Here is a 9,413-nt window from a genome sequence, read left to right as displayed (position 1 = left end):
ATGTGCAGGTCAGGTGAATTGGCCATGCTAAATTGCCCGTAGTGTTAGGTAAGGGGTAAATGTAGGGGTATGAGTGGGTTGTGCTTCAGTGGGGCGGTGTGGACTTGTTGGGCCGAAGGGCCTGTTTCCACACTGTAAGTAATCTAATCTGAGGGAGGGAGTGAGATGGTTACACTGGAAATTGAGGGAGGGTGTAAGATGGTTATACTGGGAACTGAGGGAGGGAGTGAGATGGTTACACTGGAAACTGTGGGAGGGAATTAAATGGTTACACTGAAACTGAGGGAGGGAGGGAGATGGTTACATTGGGAAGTGAGGGAGGGAGTGAGATGGTTACACTGGAAGCTGAGGGAGGAAGTGAGATGGTTACACTGGAAGCTGAGGGAGGAAGTGAGATGGTTGTGCTGGAAGCTGAGGGAGGGAGTGAGATGGTTGTGCTGGAAGTTGAGGGAGAGAGTGAGATGGTTGTGCTAGATGCTGAGGGGGGAATGAGATGGTTCAGCTGGAAGTTGAGGTGACCTGAAAATACAGTTGATCATGGGAATGCAGCAAATATCTCAGAGCGAGTTTTTAAAAAAGTAATTTCTAAGCAAGACCTTTTATCCACAAGTCTGAAGGTTAGATGCTTGATGGAAATGTGTTGATCGTGAATGGATCTGGTGTGTTTTTAATGGCTAACTGAATGTATGAGTAACCTGAACAAAAAAAAACACAACAGCTGTGGATGTTGGAAATCTGAAACAAAAACAGAAGTTGCTGGAAAATCTCAGCAGGTCTGGAAGCATCAGAACTGAAGAAGGGTCACCAACCTGAAACGTTAACTTGGATTTCTGTCCACAATTGCTGCCAGACCTGCTGAGATTTTCCAGCAATTTCTGTTTTTGATATGCAATCTGCACTGTGTAGAATTGTAAGAATCAGGTTTTCGCAATATTAGTCTAGAATGCAATCTTTCTGCGTCTGCTCTTTTGTAGAGTAACACACAGCTCCAACTACTCTTTAGTGTATGTATAACGAAGTAAACGAGTTGTGGGATTGGGAATTCAGAACAAAATTGAAGGAATGTGGACAGAGACAATGCTGCAGAAAATGAGGACAAATTGTTGCAATTTTTGGAAAGGTACAAAATACATTTCAAGTTCTTTGAAAAGATGAAGGAACGGGAGGAATAATAATTGAAATCTGATCATAAACAACAGCCCAGCAAGGGAGCATCCTAACTCAATGTCTGATCATAGGGCGAACGAGGTTTGATGAAAGGCACTTGTTGCAGAGTGGAGGTGTCCTTACCTCTGACCCAGGAGGCCTGGCTTTAGGTTCTACCTGCGCCTGAGGTGTGTAATAATCTCTGAAGATGGCTACAAAGGAGAATAGTCAGGTTTTTCTCTCTGTACCACCATCCCGAGAGTCCGGAATTACCATCCAGCATGGCACTGGAAGCTGGCAGACAATGTTCAGATATAACTGCTAATTATTTTGCCAGTTGCAAGGTCATTGCAACCAATGGTACAGCTCTGCATCTGTCTACCTGCTGAGACAGAACCTGTAGGGATGATGCCCACATTGACCATGAAGTGCACCAAGAGAAACTGTATTTATATAGCAAAATATTGGGAGGGGGGATTCCAAAGGCTCTAATAAGTGTAAGAATAAAATGGACACTGTCCAAAGATGTGCAGGTTAGGTGAATTGGCCGTGCTAAATTGCCCATAGTATTAGGGGAAAGGGTAAATATAGGGGAATGGGTCTGGGTGGGTTGCTCTTCGGAGGGTCGGTGTGGACTTGTTGGGCCGAAGGGCCTGTTTCCACACTGTTAGTAATCTAATCTAATCTAAACCACAGAAGGCAATACTCAGAGGATAGTTATAAGATCTTCCTCAACTAAGTGAGCTTTCATGAAGATTCTAAAGATGTGACATCACGGGGATTTAGCATAAGAGTTTAAAGATCATAGATCTCAGTGCTTAAAAAAAGAGCTGTTAATGATGGTAAAAAGAGAGTGGACGCTAAAGAGATCAGATTAACTATAATAGAGTTCAGAGGATGGAGTGGCAGAGCAGGCCAGGGCCAATGAAGGAAACAACGAGGACCAAAGGTGATCGTTTTAATCTCCGCGGGGGTCAGCTTGAGAATTTTGGACTTTGGTTAGGACTGGATGTCACAGCAGTAGTGTGGCAGCATTGTAGCAGTGGTGCAGTTAAATTGGATAATGGTAAAGTCAAGCTGAACATCAGCGGTGTATGTGGGAGAACCATTTGCAGATAATGTTGCCACAACAGGATGTGGATCATGAAAGGGAGGAACCAGGGATGGGCCTGCTCTTCTCAGGTAGCTGATGTACAAGAATGGAATGAGCACAGTAATCTCATCATGGACAATAAAGAGAAAACAGCTTGGAGAAGGATGGAGTGGTCAGTAACCACATGGAGATTGAAAAGGTCACATCACTGAGAATGCCATTTGAGACATTGGAAGGCCATGTTAATGCTATAGGAGGGCAAAACTGAAGACTTCAAATAAGAGTTATGGGTACATCAGTAACCACCCCAAGCTGCATGATCACTTCCATTCCTTGGCTTTTCGCTCAAAGGTCATTCTAGACAGAATCAAACAGTTCTAAACTAATTTTCTTCACAAACGACAACCTCCTGAGATCCAAGCCATCCCATTTACTTCAGACCCAATACACAGGATATGATGTGTTCAAATCCCAGGAGCACGGATTGGACCCCTTTCTTGAAGGTGAACAGAGGTAGGAGTGTAAAATTGGGTGGGATATTTATGAGATGCCCAGTGCTTCTTTACTACCAAGGTATTTATCAGTCTGGCAGGTACCCACTTTGCCATGTGGGAACACATCCAGGTGTACCCTGGTGAAACTCACCGTGGCCCATGGACAGTGCCCCTTACACATGGGAGCCTCCTCCCCACTCCGTTCCTGCATGGTCCCTGACAGGGGTGATCCTGGCTTTACTTGAAGCGGTGTCTCCTCCTCTACTTTTGGGCAGCGCTGTGACTGTTGGCTCTGGTGGTGTAAATGGCTGGGGAGAGCAGTCAATCATCCACCTGGGTTGTCTTTGGTGAGGGCCCTCATCCTTTAAAGGGGCAGATGGCCTTGATTGCAAGCAGTTAACTCGATGTAAACTCGAGTCGGGGCTTTGCTGGCCAGCTGACAACTGCCTGCCCCATGCCTTCCTGGTGACTGCTGCTTTATCCAATAGTAGCCAAGGTCTTTCTCATTGTGACTAATGTCTCTCTGAATGTTTTGGATCTCTCTTCACTCCCTCAAAGACCCAGTTGTCCAAATGCAGTGCACAGTGAATCCCAGGTCATCATCTGGCTAATTTTTTGTATTGTTCTTTATTTACCTTTCATTTGTTTCATCACTCAGTTCTATCATCTGCTCCCTCAATCCTTTCTACCTCATAGAACATAGAACATTACAGAGCAGTACAGGCCCTTCGGCCCTCGATGTTGCGCTGACCGGTGGAACCAATCTGAAGCCCATCTAACCTACACTATTCCATTCTTGTCCATATGCCCATCCAATGACCATTTAAGTGCCCTTAAAGTTGGCAAGTCTACTAATCTTGCAGACAGTGCATTCCACTCCCCTACTACTCTCTGAGTAAAGAAACTACCTCTGACATCTGTCCTATACCTATCACCCCTTAATTTAAATCTATGTCCCGTTGTGCTAGCCATCACCATCCGAGGAAAAAGGCTCTCACTGTTCAACCTATCTAACCCTCTGATTATCTTATATGTCTTAATTAAGTCACCTCTCAACCTTCTTCTCTCTAACAATAACAGCCTCAAGTCCCTCAGCCTTTCCTCGTAAGACCATTCCTCCATACCAGGCAACATCCTAGTGAATCTCCTCTGAACTCTTTCCAAAGCTTCCACATCCTTCCTATAATGTGGTGACCAGAACTGTACACAATACTCCAAATGTGGCTGTACAGCTGCAGAATGATCTCATGGCTCCGAAAATCAATCCCTCTACCAATAAAAGTTATCACATCATATGCCTTCTTAACAACCATATCGATCTGGGTGGCAACTTTCAAAGATTTATGTACCTGGACACCGAGATCTCTCTGCTCATCTATGCTACCAAGACTTTTACCATTAGCCCAGTACTCTGCATTCCTGTTACTCCTTCCAAAGTGAGTCACCTCACATTTTTCCACATTAAACTCCATTTGCCACCTCTGAGCCCAGCTCTGAAGCTTATCCATGTCCCTCTGTAACCTACAACATCTTTCGTCACTATTCACAACTCTACTGACCTTAGTGTCATCCATAAATTTATGAACACATCCTTCTATGCCCTCATCCAGGTCATTTATAAAAATGACAGACAATAGTGGACCCAAAACAGGTTCTTGCAGTTCCCCACTAGTAACTGAACGCCAGGGTGAATATTTCCCATCAACCACCACCCTCTGTCTTCTTCCAGCTAGCCAATTTCTGATCCAAACCTGGCTGTTGAACTCTATCACCACCCGCCCACTGACACCAACACTATCGGATTTTCTCTGTCACCCAGTACGATCCCTCCTCAATTCAATTCCCATTAGTATTCCCCTTCACAAGAGATGCAATCCACGAAACATCTTTATTGCTTTTGTTAAGCTTTGCTTTTTCACCAAACAGGATTACTTTTTTGTCAAGTAACATAAGCAGCAAGTGACAGTCAGAGCTAAGTGATCCCACAACCAATGGAATAGATCTAAGCTTTGCAGTTCTGCGACACCCAGTCGTGAATGGTGGTGTTGATTAAATAACTCACTGGAGGAGGAGGCTCTAAGAACATCCCAAGCTTTATGATGGAGGAGCCCAGTATATCAGAGCAGAAGATAAGGCTGACATTTTGGCAGCAATTTTCAGACAGAAGTGCCGTGTGGATGATCATCACTGCCTTCTCCAGTGGCCCCCAGCATTACAGTTACCAGTCTTCAGCCAATTCAATTCACTCCACGTGACATCAAGAAATGGTTGGAGACATTGGATACTACAAAGGCTATGGGCCCTGACAACATTCCAGCAATAGTACTGAAGGCTTGTGCTTCCGAACTTGCCGCTCCCCTGGCCAAGCTGCTCCAGTACAGCTACAACACTGGCATCTACCTGACAATGTGGAATATTTCCCAAGTATGTCCTGTACATACAAAGCAGGAAAAATACAAACCAGCCAATTATCATCCCATCAGTCTACTCTCAATCATCAGTAAAGTGATGGAAGGTGTCAGCAACAGTGTTGTCAAGCAGCACCTGCTCAGCAATAACCTGCTCAGTGATGCCCAGTTTGGGTTCTGCCAGGGTCACTCAGCACCTGACCTCCTTACAGCCTTGGTTTAAACATGGACAGAAGAGCAGAATTCCAGAAGTGAGGTGAGAGTGACAGCCCTTGACATCAAGGCTGCATTCAACCAATGGTCAAGGAGCCCTAGCAAAACTGGTATCAATAGGTATTGGGGGCAAACTCTCCACTTAACACATTGGAAGATTGTTCTGGTTGGTGGAGGTTAGTCATTTCAGCTCCAGAACATCTCTGCAGGAATCCCTCAGGGTAGTGTCTGAGGCCCAACCATCTTCAGCTGCTTCATCAATGGCTTTCCCTCCATCATAAGGTCAGAAGGGGGAATGTCCATCGATGATTGCACAATGTTCAGCACCATTCGCAACGCCTCAGATACTGAAGCAGTCCATGTCCAAATGCAACAAGATCTGGACATATCCAGGCTTAGGCTGACAAGTGGCAAGTAACATTCACGCCACGCAAATGTCAGGCAATGACCATCTTCAATAAGAGACAGTCTAACCATCACCCCTTGACATTCAATGGTGTTACCAGCACTGAATCCCTCACAACCAACATCCTGGGAGTTACTAGGATTGACCAGAAACTCTACTGGACTCACCAAGTAAACACAGTGGCTACAAAAGCAGTTCAGAGGCTAGGAATACTGCAGTGAGTAACTCACCTCCTGACTTCCCAAAGTCTGTCCACCATCTACAAGACACATGTCAGAAGTGTGATGGAATACTCCCCACTTTCCTGGATGAGTGCGGCTCCAACAATATTCAAGAAGCTTGACACCATTCTGGACAAAGCAGTCCACTTGATTGGCACCACATTTGCAAGCATCCATTCCTTCCACCACTGATACTCAGTAGCAGCAGTGTGTACTATCTACAAGATGCAATGCAGAAATTCACCAAGATCCTCTGACAGCCCCTTCAAAACCCATGACCACTTCTTGAAGGACAAGGATGTATGGGAACATGACCACCTTCAAGTTCCCCTCTAAGCTACTCCCCACCTTGACTTGGAAATATAACGCCAACCTTCAGCGTGGCGGAGTCAATGGGTCAAAATCCTGGAATTCCGTACGTAAGGGCATTGTGGGTCAACCAAAACAGGTGGACAGCAGTGGTTCAAGAATGAAGCTCACCACCACCTTCTCAAGGGGCATCTAGGGATGGGCAATAAATGCTGGGCCAGCCAGCGATGCCCACATTCCACAAAATGTATAAATTTTTAAAATTTGGAGTAAAAACATGGGAAACTCAGATATCTTTATATAATATAATTTGGAAATTTCAGAAAACCTCATCAACTTCATTCCATCAAATTTGGGAAGCAAATGTGAGGTGGCAAGTAATTTGTTTGAATTTCAATTCTACGTTTGTACAGACTTGCAAACACAGGGGTGTCAGCTGTGACTCAATGATAGCACATGTGCCTGTGAGTCAGAAGCTTAAAGGCTCCAGAGTCACGTCACACACTTGAGCCCATAATTGGGGCTGAGACTTGAGGGTGTAAGTGAGAGGGTGCTGTGTAATCCAACACCATCTGAAGAAATGCCTGAGATCTGAGGGGATAGGTGATGGATAGGTTAATTTAGGATAAATGGTTGTGTAAATATGGGAAGCCTGGGACCAGTGGGGCAAGAATTTTAATAAAAATAAAGCTCTAATCTAAAAATGTGGACTTAGATCTGTTTAAAGACATATCTTTTGGAGTTGGGATGGTAGGGTGGCCCAGTGGTTAGCACTGCTGCATTAATGCATTATCTGAGGTACATTCTTTCAGTTGAGATGCTAAACCATGTTTGCCCTCTCAGACGGGAGTTAAAAAGAACTCATAGCCCGTTTTCAAAGAAGAGGTCATGAATTTCAACTGGTGTACTACACAATATTTATCTCTTCAGCAACATCATTAATAAATACAAATGAAAGCTATTATCCGGAGGTAGCTTTAAGATCTTCCTTCCCATGTACAAAATGAGTCTTCTCTATCAACCATTGTGAATTCCTCCAATAAAACTATAAGCAGAAGCTCTTGTAGATATCATTTTATTTCATGTGAGTTGCTTCACAAAAGTAGGATGCTGAATTTCCCACACTTTATCACAATAGTTATAATTTGCAAGTATTGTGTTTGTCATAAAAATAACATATTCTGAATGAAAGCTGAATGCTAAATAAGTCCAAATGTTTTTATCTTTAAAACTACATGAAAAATACAGTCAGAAAAACATTAACCAACAGGAGACAGGTGATCCCTTTCATCAGCTAACAACCCAAGCAGCAGCAGTATAAACATACTCTTTTAAAGGATGTAAGTGGAATTAGGTCAATTTTGTCTGTTTACATCTTGCCCAACCAATGATCTATGAACCCATCCTGTGTTATTTTTAACTTTACCTTTGAATTATAAATGTCTGAAAAACAAACGTGATTTTATTTAGTGAAGTGCTGTTATCTGCTTTTCTCCCTTTGGTCTACCACATCACTATTAACACTTAACAAGTGTACCCACAATTCGCCCTACTCTAGTACTTGCAATGAAAAGGTCTCTTCTGGTATAAGTGTGGCTTTACCCAAACACAAAATTAAAGAACACTAACCTGAGTTAGCCTCATGATATATGCACGTCGTTGCACAAAGGTCACTGGGTATAGTTGTGCACAGGTGGAAGAGTATACATCACTGGGTTTTCAGTTTATTCAACAGTTCAAAGGCTGGCAGGTGTAAACTTTCTAATGTGACGTCACAGAACTCAGAGATGCAGAGGGCTCTGGGAACTGTGTGTCCGAGAGTAATGTGCAGAAAAGGTAACAGAGAAGAGGGGCAATGCAGTTTTCAAATCTTGTAACTTGCAGCCACAGCTAAAAAGGGAAGTGAATTCTCTCTGTATTTGTAATCTTGTTCATCAAGATCAAGGAAAAGATTTGCCATCTGAGGACAGAAAGACAGAGAGAGAGACAAAATTAACTTTTCAAGTCAATTTCATCAGAACACCTATTTATATAACACCTTTAATTTAATAAAACATCCCAAGGCATTTTACAGGAGCATTATCAAACAAAATTTGACATGGAGCTAAGTCAGGGGATAGTAAGGCAAACAAACAAATCCTGTTCAAAGAAATAGATTTTAAGGAGCTTTTTACTGGAGGAAGAAGAAAACATGAAGAGGATTCATACTGGACTCAAAATGTTAACTTAGTTTCTCTCTGTCCGCAGACCTTGCCAAACCTGCTGAGTAGTTCCAGTGCTTTTGTGTTTATTTCAGATTTCCAGCATCCCAGGTATTTTTGCTTTCATTTCTTCAACAAGGTTTTTCTCCTAGCACAACTGGAGACAGTTTATTGATGATTTTATGTAATAGAGATTATTGACTTTCACTTCAAAGCTCAAAGACTGATCAGATTTGCAGCTGAAATGGAGATTGGAGGAGCAGTGGGATATGAAGTGGGTCCATTTACAAACTACAAAATGGGTTGACCAAATGTGTCAATGGGTGTAATGAGGAGTGGTGAAATTTAATACAGCTAATTTTAGAGTACGGTAATTAGGAAAAAAGAAATGGCCAGTAATAAGTACTCCATGAGTAATGGTGAAATAGCAAAGGATAAAGTTGAAAGAATCTCAAAGCTTTAGCAGGATAAAAGCACCACATGTTCGAACATAGGAACAGCAATTAGCAAAGACAACAGATTATTGACTTTACAGCTAAAACAAGTCAAATGAAGCCATACTCAAATTATAGCATTAGAGTCAGACAAGGAATGCAGGGGTGTGTGGTGTTGGGTGGGGTCACATTTAAACTAAACAGAGGAAAATGCACAATTAAATTTAATGGAAGCAAAGTTGTGTGCAGCTGCTACCAAAGGTTGTGATAAGCACTTAGCTCCTAAAAGGTTCATAGACTCAAGAGCTGAGGAGAAAATTTCTAACTTGTGTCACTGACAGGTATTTCTTCAGGTTATTAGAATACTTTTCACCCTTTCATGAACAAATGCATTATTCTAATCGCAAGGTAACAGTACCTTATAACTATAAGATGTAGAAAGAAAGCTACTCGGTTGAAAGTGATGTAAATTGGCATTGAAAGGTATT

The 9,413-nt window shown here is 42.8% G+C and overlaps 1 long non-coding RNA gene across 1 annotated transcript in view; it reads right to left on the bottom strand.

Annotated features, from left to right (window-relative positions):
* LOC122558679 overlaps nt 1-8,239 on the bottom strand; it is a 19,577-nt gene extending 11,338 nt beyond the window's left edge. Inside the window, exon 1 of the long non-coding RNA XR_006314226.1 lies at nt 7,920-8,239. This is a non-coding gene — a long non-coding RNA (uncharacterized LOC122558679). The remainder of the gene's footprint in view (nt 1-7,919) is intronic.
* Between the last annotated feature and the right edge of the window lie 1,174 nt (nt 8,240-9,413).

Source organism: Chiloscyllium plagiosum, chromosome 17 (assembly GCF_004010195.1).
Source record: "Chiloscyllium plagiosum isolate BGI_BamShark_2017 chromosome 17, ASM401019v2, whole genome shotgun sequence".
Classification (NCBI taxonomy): domain Eukaryota; kingdom Metazoa; phylum Chordata; class Chondrichthyes; order Orectolobiformes; family Hemiscylliidae; genus Chiloscyllium; species Chiloscyllium plagiosum.
Note: the sequence above shows the minus strand (reverse complement) of the source record. Positions and strands in the feature narration are given on the sequence as shown.